General features: G+C 41.3%; 1 protein-coding gene across 1 annotated transcript in view; it reads right to left on the bottom strand.

Moving 5' to 3' along the window:
• The window catches only part of Cdk17 (cyclin dependent kinase 17), a 108,550-nt gene extending 98,658 nt beyond the window's left edge, over positions 1–9,892 (bottom strand). The window contains exon 1 of the mRNA XM_008832061.3: positions 9,363–9,892. The gene's annotated coding sequence lies outside the window, so the exon portion shown is untranslated. The remainder of the gene's footprint in view (positions 1–9,362) is intronic.
• Between the last annotated feature and the right edge of the window lie 3,447 nt (positions 9,893–13,339).

The following is a 13,339-nucleotide window of genomic DNA, read 5'->3' as shown; positions in this document are numbered from 1 at the left end:
GGGGGGGGGGGGGTAGGCGGGGTTTGAGGGTAATGCAGTCAGTCACTCAGAGAAGGCTGAAACTGCTGCCCAACATCAGAAAGTCCTCCATCCTCCAATCTGCTCCACTATCAACCTACCACCAGAGGAATGTGGAATGCTGGCTCAGAGTTGGGGACCAAAACTCTAGGCTCATGTGAGGGGACCACAGGTCCAGGTTCACAGGAGGAGACTACAGCTCCAGGCTCACCGGAGTGGACCATGGCTTCAGTTCACAGGAAGAGACCAGAACTCTGGCTCACAAGAAGAAAGCTCACTTTTAAGTGTTACATTTTAAGCAAGATGTTACCAATCCATAATCTGTGATTTGTAAAAGTAAATGCATTAATTATAAAACACTGACACCAGCACTGGTATATTTAAAATGGAATTTTAATAAAGTCTTTAATTTAAAAAGTAGAACATGAAAACAGCTTTTATTTAATTACATTAATTATATGGGGAAATAAAGTTTTTTTCTTATTTGAAGTATGACATCTTTTTTTAATTTTTTTTATTAAATTTTTGTTTATTTCATACAAAACATCTTAATCATCTTTATAACCCCCCCCCCCAATTCAGCATTCTGTCATTTATGTTAAGGGCTATCCAGTCAAGTTAGAGTACCCAGGTGTCCTTCAGTGCAAGTTCATCCACTGGAGTCTAGTCAGCCTATCTAGAGTCACTCCCTTAAAGATCAGCTCTCCCTCACCCAGCAGTTATCAGTTGCCAATAGTTCTTCAGTTAAGATTGGGGCCTGCTGCCCCTTTCGCCAGTTCTATGCTGGGTTTTTGTATGCTTGAGTTTGCATGAGTGTTTTGCATGCTGACACCATTGCTATGGATTCATATGAGCAAGGTCTAGGAGCCTGTAAGACCCTTTTTCCATATGGTCATTCACTTCCTTCCTTGGCTCTTACAATCTTTCTGCCCCTCATCCACAATGGTCTCAGCCCTGGGTGGGTGAGGTTCAGTATTGGAATCCTGTTCAGGGACCCACACTCTTCAGACTTATTCTCTGCACTTTAGCCATCTGTGATCTTTTGTGCTCCCTCTGTTGTATGAGGGAGCTTCACTGATGAGAGTTAAGAGATGCATTAGTATTCTCTCTACCCCTTGTTCTCCGTTGCAGATGTATCACTTAGGGTTGGGCATTTCACAGACACTTATTCTCTGTGTGTGACTAGTTGTGGAACTCTGTAATAGTCTCTGTCTGTTGCAAAAGAAGCTTCTTTGATGAGTGGTGACTAGTATACTAATGTACTTGTCTGTAAATATAAGGATCCGTATTTAGCATATAGTAGGAAATTGCATTTGTCTAGGAATGTGACAGTCTTAGGGTCTTCTCTAAGATCTATGACTTCTCCAGCCATGTGTATTTGGCTATGTTTACAGTATCACACAAGGGTTCTTTCTCATTGAGGAGGCTTTAAGTTCAATTAGGTAGCTGCTGATTACCCCCAGATAAAAGTGCCACTACTGCCTCAATGTAGTTTGCTGTGCCAGTCACTGTTGTGGTGAAAACTAACTCTTAATCAATTACCAACCATGAACATAAAGGATTGGGTGGCAGGAATGACAGTTAAGTACACTGCTCTATCCTTTGAACACAATTCTGTGCTTCACCTCCGGTGCATTGAAATGTAGCACCACACAACTAAAGAACTAGATTTCAACAGGAATTAATGCTTTTCAGTTAAAATGCCTGATACCACTGTTTTTAGACCTTTAGTAATAAGAATTTATTTGTTAATGCTATTATGTCTCATAATTATTCTTTAAAAAAGAAAGAAAATGAAAATGTAAAAGATGTTAAAAGGATATGGGAATGGAGATATTTTCCAAAATAGAAAAAATGAGAAAGCCTAAGCAAGTGATGAAGGTCTGTTTAGGTTTGTTATATATAAAGGATGAGACAAAAATAATACACACATAATCTTAAAATTTCTATGGTCATAACTTAGTCAACTAGTTTAACGAACAAAATATAAATCTAGTCAATGTTTATCTGAGAATATTGGGTTCTTTACCCAAGCCTTATCTATATATGATAATTAAAAATATCACACGGGTGGAACTAACCTTATTGGATGTTTAACAGCCATAATTTGAGGTCTATACTAATGTGGTCAAAGGGACTTAAAGGACAATTATTGCCCCTTGCCCTCCAAGGTCGACCAAGTTCTAGGGGACTATGGATCATCTCTCGAAATGTCCTGTAATTGTGGTGAGTCACCTGTCCTCTTGTTTTGGGAGGACATGGAGACCCCATGAGATGGACTTGAACCAGTGTCCAGTCTACAAAGAGGAGGATCAACTTAGAGGAAACATCTCATTAATGCTTCCAAGTGAAGCCAGATATGGTCGAACAGGACCTTTGACTTATCATCACACAGATGGAACTGGTAAAAGAAAGGAGCCAGGAGTTCCTCCCAAGCCCATATGATCCCTGAGGAACAGATCTTCAAATGACCTTAAGTGTAAAAATTGATTTATTTGGGCCAACTGCATGATCTTAAACACCCAAAAGGAAAGCATAACTAAAGAGTAAAGTCATCAGTATACTTCTTTAAGACTTCAAGGGAATACACTTCCCAGACATTAGGCTTAAGCCTATATAAAAAGTTATTTAGACAATTATTTCTCATTGATGATTTTGTTTCTAACCAGAAAGTGCTGCTCAGATGTAAGACTAGACTTCAAATCTTGGTCTCCAATACTATAGTGCCCACCTATAGCTAAGGGAGACAACCAGCTACTGTTCTAAAATGATGGATAAATTTGTTCTCTCCCCCTATTTAGAGTTCCCTTTGAGAGGGAACTGACACTAATTCTAACCACTCCAACAGCTATCAAAATACCTGAAAGCAAACCCTGAATCCAGCACTCTAGAGTCCCACCTTGGAAGACAAAAGAAAAATGAGAAGGAACCCAATAGAGGGATGCTTTTGGAAGCCCTTGTCAAGAAATTCCAATGGACTCTCATATGAACGAACATTTGAAAAGTGCTCTGTTCTGACTTTTTTCTAGTTCCCTGTTTAGAGCTTGTAATGCTAATTACTCTTGCCTTTACTTCTCCTTCACATCTCCTGTTCACCAGTCAAGGAGTTTCTTTTCCCCTTAGAGGTAAGATTTATTCAATTTGAGAGTCTTTTGGATAGACCCACTGAAGGGGTACTCCAATTGCCTCACCCTGCATCCCTGTTCAGCATGGAAGAAGCCAGAGTGGTCTGCGTCCCTATTCCCTATTGGCAATTTGGGTAACCCCTTCAGAGGATGGCATGATAAGAATAGGAGGTAGGAACTGGCTAGGCAGTTGGGGTAAAAAGACTCCAAAGAAAAGTAGCCAGTTTCTTTGCTAAACATCAAAATGTCTTTGGGACCGTTAGCAACATACTCTGTTCCAAAGGCCAAAAATGTCAAAAGAATTTGGGAGCTTGTATCTAATTCTTAAAAGATTTTAGGGTTACCTCTTCAGAAGGGGGAATGTTAAGAGTTCCCCCAAAGCGCCATAAAAATAAGCAAAAGAAGAAAAAAAAGAAAAAGGAAAAAGTGATGGGGAGATATGGGAGGTGTTGGAAGGGAGAGAGTGGGCATGGATTTGATCAAAACACCTTATATGCATGTATGAAATTCTCAATAAAGTTTTTGTAAAAGTTGAAAATAAATAAATAAATAAAATAAAATAGGTCACTCTACATATTTAGTAATCTGAATAAAACAGAAAAATGAACAAGAATAAAGAAATCCCAAGAGGTCTTGTGGTTCTATCAAAAAACAAAACAACAATAACAAAATAAACCTAAACCATGATCTGAGGAATAGATAAATTGTGAAATATTCAACAACGGAATTTCAGAGTCATAAGACAGAGACTACAGACCTAACAATGTGGATAAATCTTAAAAGCTAAATGAAACAAATATATCATTACAAAAGGTGACATATTGTGTGATATTGTATGAAGTTCTCAAAAAGGCATGAGCCATGGAGACAGGAATATCTGACTCCACGGACAGGAGATCAGCCAACAAGAGCAGTTTTAGGAATAATAATAGCATTTTGAGACTTGGGTGTGGTGGTGGTCATGTAATTGTAAACAACAAAATGAACATTTCAAATTAGCAAATGTTACTGTACGTAAATTTTAACTCAATAAATCTGACTTTATTAAAAAAAGAAGAATTTTCTCTGTATACGATAATTTTACATTTTTAAATTTAAGACAACCATCTTTAAAGGCCGCATCCCGTCCCTCTTGTCAGTGCAGCTCACATGTAATTAAAAAGTCTCAAAATGCTATTATAATTTTACATTTTTAAATTTAAGACAACCATCTTTAAAGGCCGCATCCCTTCCCTCTTGTCAGTGCAGCTCACATGTAATTAAAAAGTCTCAGCAAAGCCAAATTACTACCTCTCCAAGTTAGCCTGTAACCTGCTTCTAGATTACTCTTACAAATACTGCCAACCGATATGCTCCACTATTCAAAACCTGTGATCTTTTTTTTATTTTCTACTATGCCAAACTTTTTAAAATTGTTTCTAGACAACTATCCTTCCCCTGTTTTACTAATTCAGTGTTGTGTTCCCCAGTTTCATTTTCAGTGGCAATATGAATAAAAATGTGCAAATTTTATACTTCACTTCAAATAAGGTATATCAATATCAAAGGCTCAGGAACCATGGAGCCAAGTCTCTGCAGACTGGAGCCTCTGAAACTGTGAGACAAAACCATTGTTTCCTCCTTAAGGCGATTTTCTCAGGGAGTCTGTGATGGGGTATATAAAACTGATCAAGAGAGATGGCTCAAATAATGGAAGTTAATGCTAATACATGTAAAATCAGTGAACATATTAAATTTTTAAAAAGAAAATGTACTTATATTACAGTGCCAAGTATAATCTAAAGAGAGGTTCTTTTGTGTTTTCAGCATTCATGTTCCTTTTATGCATTATAAAAACTCAAAAAAATCCATGATTGAAAAATAAATCTACAACCCAGCCAAGACAATGCACAATGGCATGGGCTACATAGTAAAACTCTGTCTCAAACATCAAAAATAGAATGGGGGGTTGGAAGTCTGCAAGTTATTTAATGAGCTTTTCTCTGACTTAGCAATGTTCGTATAGCTCCAATACTAATGAACTCTTCTATATGCCATCTTGGTACAGGCACTATAGCATTTTTGAATGCTTGAAGTGGAATCAGGTCTCTCTGGTGGTAGGACTCTGAAGACAATCACTTAACCTTTGCTTTCCTATTTGAAAACAGGTTAACCTGTGTGATAAGCCTCCTGAGAGGATTTAACAAAGTAACAGTGTGGCTAGCCTAGCAGAGGACACAATTAATAGTTATTTCTTTCCCACAGCTTATATTATGTACTGAATGCTTGAGTGGCCCCCCAATTTAATGTTGAGACATTAACCCACCAGTGTAATGGTTTTGGAGGAAGCTAATTAGATTTAGGTAAGATCCAGAAGGTGGGCTCTTATAAAAGTAGTTGTGCCCTTAGAAGAGAGAAAGTTCTTTCTCGAATTTTCTTTCCCTTTATCTCTTCCTCTCTCTCTGCCCGTTTCTCTTGTTCTTCCTCTCCATCTACAGGCACCAAGGAAAGGCAAAAAAACCACAGTCAGGACAGGCATCTGCAAACAAGGAAAAGAGCCTTCACCAGGCACCTAACCAAATTGGTATCCTGATCTCAGACCTCTGGAATCCAGAAGTGTGAAGAAAAAAATTTTAAGCCACTCAATGTATAGTATTTTTTTATAAAAAGGAAAGTAGACTGAGATAATTTTCCAAAAAATACTTTTAAAAGAAATCTTTGGAAAATAAGATTTCCAAGAATCTTTGGAAAACTAGCTCTCCCAAGCCCACCTCTAAAAATCATTACACAGTAGGATAAGTCTGGACAAATGGATTTGGGGACACTCAAGCACTTAGTATACAAATATGAACTAGAGAAAGAAATGAGCATTAATTAACTGTTAACCTGGTCTCTGACAGGCTAGCTATCTTGATGCACATGGAATTGTAACTCTACCTCAAAAGCAGTATCCACAAGGGCATGTTACTGCAGAACACTAAACATTATTAGATTTACTGGTAGCTGTCTATTGATTTTCCAAGTTGGTCAACAGGGAGGGAAAAATATGATAGAAACAGAAAGCTATATTCAAAACATTTTTTCAGGCTCTTAGAAATTCTTCTTTCCAGGTCACTACTTTGCAGACATCAAAAGTAAATACACACACACACACACACACACACACACACACACACACATACACGAAAGTATCAATTAATTATACTGTGAACAAAATAATGACAACAAATTCACTAATGACAATAAGAATCCTCAAAAGCCAGTCTAATCAGTTCTCTCCCCACTGGTTCAAAGAAATTGGCAACATTACAGATTGAATGCTAGTGAGCTGTAGAACGAGTTTTCTAATATTTGTAAGTGCTATGTAAAGCACATTTCTAAATATCATTACACCAGCATTTAAAATGCAAAATGCCTCAATCACCTTATAAAACAGACTTTAATTATTTTCAAGTTTAAGCAAAAATCACCCACTTCAAATTCAATACAAACCTAAAATTATTCTTCCCTTTCCATGTACAAAAGGAGAGATGATTTCTAAAACAGAGAGAATACCCTAAAGACTATTTCTATAAGCTGGGTTTAACATATAATGGCTTTTCCCCACCAATACAACAATAAATATATTAAGAATTACCCAACCTGGATGTATAAAACATATATAGAGGAATTCTAGGACATCTAGGACATAAAACCATAATTGTACAAAGATTAAAGAACAGACAGATTCAGAATGGAACATGTTTTAAATATTCAATATTATTAGACAATAACAAAGAAATTTTTCCCGGGGGAGGGGGAACCTGTGTTCACAGATAACTTTTTAACATTAGGGGACATCATCTTCCCTTGAATAGCTTCCTCAGTAGCTATCATAGCTTCCAGGGTTCACAATCAAATATTTACACTGCTTTACAGTTGGCCTTGAACTCACAGAGATCTGCCTACCTCTGCCCTGCCTCCTGAGGGCTGGGATTAAAGGTGTGCTTCACCATGCCCTGAAATAGTGCATCAATGAAGGCAAAGGTATAGTCCAAAATTTAATTCTACATTTTTTCCTACTTGTAAAATATGGAAATTTAGAAAAATACAGAGAGGGGAAAAAAAAACAATAACCCACCACACAGAAACATTTATTAACCTGTTGGTAAATTTCCTCCCAATGACACAAATTTTGATTATTTAAGAAGACATTAATTAGTACGCAGAAACAAAATGTACCCTCAATGCGATCGTTTGATAAATGTTATATAAAGCATTGATTAATAATGTGCCCTGATAATTTCACAAAGCTCGCTAACAGGCATTCAGTGGTGGGATTGGGTAGGAAGTCCCCAAATTCAGACTGACTGATCCCTAACTGAGATATGTTAATTTTGAGTATTAACAGTTTAAAGACTTAGTAAGCCGCAAGATATAACAGTGACACCACCATTAATGAAACCACACCAAGTGGATTTTATTTTCATTTTCTTCCCATTCACATTTCAGTAACGATTTATTTTCATTGTAAAAATAAAGTGTATTTGTATATATTTATTGTTAATATGTGTGTGCATGATGTGTGTGGTGCCCATGTGGAAGTAAGAGGACAACTCTGTGGAGTCAGTTCTCATCTTCCACCGGTAGTGATGCAAGCACCCTTACCCACTGAGCACCCTGCTGGCCCTTGCATGGGAATTTTAAAGCAGCTTAAATTCAAAGGCTCAGCAATTTTTCTTTGAAGCACAGCATTGAAACAGTTAACGTTTCTGGCCTACGAGATGGTTTGCCAAAGAAGAACAACACTCTTTACATTCTTATAATATATTCTCTCATAGCACTAAAAATAAAAACTAAAGACTATTCCTTAGTCACATTTTTTTTCTTCTGTTGGAACCCACTGTTTGCAGAAGTATGCAGACGTTAAATGACAAAGACTGAAACGACTTTATTAACAAAGCGACATCACAACCTTCAATACATAAGCCAACTCCTCAGGCTCATAAACAAACAATAAAACCAATGGTGTTACCACCAACCAATTTTTTCATAAAATTTAGCCGTATTTCTAGCTTCAAGGAAGATTTAGGTCAACTCAACTGATCAGAGTCTTAAAGTGTCATTCATTTTCTTTCGCTCAATGGTTAACAAAATCAATGTAGAACTGTAACTCAAATTTGTTACTTTGACATTCTTGTACCTTTTAAAAGAAATCCTTCAACAAAGGCTCAGAAAAAGAAACAGTAAAGTTTGGAGGCAAGAATGGTCTGTCTGCAAGTCAAGCATTTCCTGTTCAGTGACAGGTTTGCTATCTGGAACGCACTTTGCTGACCCTGGGACCGGACAAGACTCCAAACAAAATTCTCCACTTGTGTCTTGAAAATCAATTTGGCTCAAGAGGCGGTAAAGCAGGACCAACGGACGTGTCTTTGATGGACACACGAACATAAAGGGGAGGCGCCACGGATTTCGGCTAAAGGCTTTTCCCATTTTTGAAGAAGAAAAGCTAATTGTTAAGGGCCATGTGACACATTAGATCTCAGAAAGGAAAGGGTGGGAGGAAGAGAGAGGAGTTCAAGGCAGTTCGGGGTCTGAACAAGTCAGGCATCCTGTCATTATCAAAACGTTCTCCATGCTGAAGCCAAAATACTGCTTACCCGAAAAGGAGTGGGTAAAACGCAGGGGAGAAGGAGTGGGAACCCACAGGAGGAGGCGATGTGGCGGGGGTGGGGGGGGGTGAAGAAAATCTGGGGCCACCCGGCTGAGCGGGGGAGCGGAAGCGTCGGGCACCAAACACCGAGCAGAGCGACAGAGACCGAAACAACGGCGGCACCTCCTCCCCCGGGTGCTCAGGGTTTCCCACAGTCCGGGGTGTGACCCGCCAACAACAGGAGGGGCCCCCAGCTTTGTGTGGGCCCGCTGTTCCCCAGGCCCCCCCAGGCTCCCCACGCGAGGCTCCCCACGTTCCCACCCGCGTCTCCAAGAATCCCGCAGCACCGCGGCGACCGCCGCCTCAGCCACCCCGACTGCCCCGCGCTGCCGCTCACCCCGCCCCGGGGACCTTTGTGTCTCGGGGGACTTTCCACCTCCTTCCTCCCGCCTCCCCGGATCCCGGACGCGGCGGCCACCGCAGGCCGGCACCCACGGCAGCCCGGCACCCACGGCAGCCAGGCACCCGCAGCCCACGCTGCCCGCCCGGACGCCCGAGCCTCCCGGCTGACAGGCACCGCGTCCCAGTCGGCCCCGCCGCCAACTCACCAGCAAGTGCGAGGGTCGCGTTCCCAGGCCGGGCGCGGAGGGCGAGCGGCTCCGCCAACGCCCGTGGCTAGGCGACCGGATGCAGGTCCGGGTAGGCGGCGGCCGCCCCCGAGGCGACTCCGGCCCGGCTCAGGCCTGCCCGCCGCGGCCGATGCTGTGCGGAGCTCCGCGAGGGCCGCCCGCCGCCTCACGAGTGGCCGAGCCCCGCGCTCAACATGGCTCCCGAGCCGCGGAGCCGCGCAGCCGGCCCAGTCAGTAATCCCCGCCGAGGCGCCGGGGTGGGAGCTGCGGGGTGGACGACCGGGCGCTGAGGAGACCGTGGCCGCCGCTCGCGCTCGTCTGCGTGCGCGTCGCTCTCTCGCTCTCGGCGGCTGCGGCTTGACGCCTCCGCCTGTTCCCCGGAGCGAGCGAGCGAGCGAGCGGGCGAACAGAAAAAAGACTTTTCTTGAAAGCTCCAACCAGCGGCGGAGGAGAAAAGCGACCAGCCGCGGGAGCTTCCCCCACCCCCGCCTGCGCGGCTTGCCGGGGGCAGCGCGACCCCTGCCGGCTAAGGCCACTGCGGCGGCGGCCGCCGCGGCCGACCGGGGGGCGGGACCTGCGCTCGGGGGCGGGGCCGGGGTATCCCCGGGAAACCCACGCCCCAGGCGGGGGCTCGGTTCTGCTGACCTCGCTTCTGAAACATCATCTGGGTGAGGAAGACCCTCAGTAGGCCCAGGGCTCCACGGTGCCTGTCCTCAGTGGCTGGGAAAGAAATGATCACCATAACCACACACACACACAACAAAAACGAAACTCTGGCTTGAAGGGTCCAAGTAGTCCTTGGGCAGAGGGTATGTGCCACACTTCGCAGGTTCTCCAGAGAGTTGACGTCAAAGGACCCACACTGCAGCTTGTTGGTGGCTGCAACCTTTCTCCCGTGCTGTGGCTGACTGGGTGGGTACAGCAATCATTCATGCACCAAACATTGATTTAAGCTGCAATGTTTTTATATATGATTACACTCTTGGCACTATACTAGGTCATCAAAAACCCAAGGATCTAGCTAAGATGAAAGATAATCAACGGTTACAATAAAACAGCGTTGTGAAAGGGTCGATACAAGGTGCTAAGAAACCAGAAAGGGCTACTGTTGCAGTTAGGTTTTGTTTTCTTAGGAGAAGCGGGCCGGAGAGGTTGGCCCAGTTTCTGAAAATATTTTTCCTTTTTTCTTTCCCAGAGGCTAAAAGCTAGTTCAGGAATGAACAGCAGAGTGAAAGTGTAGACGAACTAAAGTGATACTGACCCATTTTTTTCTAAAAATACGGATAAAAGTATAAAGTTAAAAACAAACTTAAGCCCCTAGAGGGAGATAATGAGAGTTTTGGAAGAAGAAAATGGGGGCCAGATGTAGACATCTTAAACAAGGAAGAAAAATTAACCATGTGAAAGGCCTAGGAAGTGAGGTGGTTTTTGTTGTTGGTTTTGACCGTTCTGTCCCCCCGCCCCCGTTTTAACACTCAGAAGTACACAATGCATTTTAAGTGTAATTTCAAATCACATTATGTCCTAAGGACAGACTTCTGAAAAGTGTCTCCTAGATTCCTGGGTGAATCCCCCTTGAAAATACTATCTGCTAACTTCTTTCCTTGCCGTGTTGGGCAAGGTTGAATGTGTCTTCCGTAACATCCACAGATCATACCTGTCAATCAGCTTCTTCTATGTCTCTAAAACTACCTGGAACTGTATGTTCCACACCTATTTAACACTTATTTACCATGTAAGAATGCAAATATATATAATGCAAAATATATACCAAGCTTCCCTTTAAGAATGAGTATAGTCTTTTAAAAAGCACTGTTAATATTTTTTACATTTGTCCAATTCAAGCAACTTTAGCAAGGGCTAGCATCATTTTGAGTTCTTTCTAAGTTAGAGAAAAAAATATTTTTATACATGACCTACTTTTATGCCAAGCATTTTCACATACTTGCCTTATTTTAAAAATAATTGCATGCTTTTCTGTTCTTTTAGTAAATATTTTAAATAGCCAAAAAAAGAGTCTGAAAAATTACATCCTGAGCTTCAACATCAGCAAGGCCCCCTTCACACCAATGGATTAGAAGCAAAAAGATTATTTTGCCTCACCCAAAGTTGCTAAAAAATATCCTCGCCGCTCCCTACAACACAATAGTAGAAACTTGTACCATTAGAATCCAGATGATTGATCTATTTGTTCTTCAAGCAAGAAAAAAACAAATTCACTAACTGCACAGTGTGTGCCAGGTACTGCGTTAGACCTTAAAGATGCAGAGATGAAGTTAGATAATGTATTACTCTAGTAATGATGGGTGGAAATAAGCAATAAACACATAGGCCACTTAAAGAATTCACATGATGGAATCAGGAGAGATGAAGAAAACAAATAACAATGGAAGTGAAATTGAGGAAGGCAGTAGCTGGGGTATTTTAAGTGGAAAGATCAGGAAAAACCTAAAACTCAGCAGAGGTTAAAGCTGTAGGTTCTTTCAATCATTTGGTAAATGCTGATTGGCTGTTTCACTAGTTTGAAATTTTAAGGGATTTTTTTTAACCTTATAAAAAAATTTTTAATAAAATTTTACTTTGAAAACATTTCCAAACTCTAAACTCTAGTTAAATATGCACTCCTTTGTACCTGATGAAGGACAGGGACACAGGGAGAATTCCAAGTTCAGATCCACTTGGAAAATGCTACACTCTTTCTCTTTCTCTGGAAAGTTAAGGTACATTTATATATTGAGAGCCCTGAGAAATTCTGAGGTTAAAAATAATTGTCTTTCTAAGGAAACCAATGTATATCCAGCTGTTTTAGCCATAGAATAACAGTATCCTGGGGTATATATGAAAATACTGAGGAGAGAATTTGAAAGTCACTGAACGTTAGGAGGTAAGAGTTTTTGCCATCATTCACCCTCTGAACAGGATGCTGCCTGCAGAGTAAATGCAAACCTCTCCAGATGAGACGTGAAAGAGGAACACGCTGGTTTTCAGCTGATGCACAGGAGTGCTTCTCAAACTGTGGTCCCTGAGCTAGCAACAGCAATACCTCCAGGGAATCTCTTGGAAGCACAGATTCTCAGGCCCACCCCGGCCAGCTGAATCAGAAACTCTGGGGTAGGTTCCAGCACACTGTGTTTTCCCAAGTTCTCTAAGTTTCCATTACAAAGTTATGTTTGAGAAACACTGGTTATACACCACTAGAGTTTTATTGACAACAGTCTTCCTCATATTCTGAATGTGTGTTATTTTCAATTGTTTAAAATTCTTTTTTCAAACTTTAAGATTTATTTATTTACATTTTATGTGTATGACTCTTTTGCCTACATGTACATATGTGCACCATGTGTGTGCAGTGCCACAAGAGATGTCGGCCAGAAGAGGGTGTCAGATCCCCCTGGAACTGGAGTTACAGATGGTTTCGAGCTGCCATGTGGGTGCTGAGAATTGAACCCAGTCCTCTGGAGGAGCAGTTAAGTGCTCTTAACCACTGAGCCATCTCTCAGTCCTTTGTTAGAAATTCTCAAAAAAAAAAATTGTTACATTACAAAATTGGGAAAACTCTTTTCATCTGGGCTCATTCTTTATTTTGTTAGGTTGAGTCCCATAGAAAGTGTGGGTTTATTTGTCTTTTATTTTTTGGTTTTGTTTTTGCTTTTCATTAAGAGCAAGAAATCAGGCAAGTGTCAGCAATCAACTATCTCCTCCTTAATATCACTTGAACAAGTTAATTCTATATCAATTAAAAATGTAACAATCAGTGAGAAAAAAGTATCATCAAAATTTCTCTAATCTACTTTGAAAAGAAAGCATGTAGCCTTCCACTTTTATAAATATTGCGCATCATCATGCAAAACAGCTGTATACCATGGCATAGTGACACAGTGGTAGACATCACTTAAAAGTGAACCACAGTGTTGGTGAGTTGGCTCAATTGGTAAAGGCACTAACCTCCAAGCCTG

The sequence above is a fragment of the Nannospalax galili genome, unplaced genomic scaffold (assembly GCF_000622305.1).
Source record: "Nannospalax galili isolate Female #2095 unplaced genomic scaffold, S.galili_v1.0 scaffold734, whole genome shotgun sequence".
In the NCBI taxonomy this organism is placed as follows: domain Eukaryota; kingdom Metazoa; phylum Chordata; class Mammalia; order Rodentia; family Spalacidae; genus Nannospalax; species Nannospalax galili.
The sequence above is the reverse complement of the archived record's forward strand: the minus strand, read 5'-3'. Positions and strand labels throughout refer to the sequence as shown.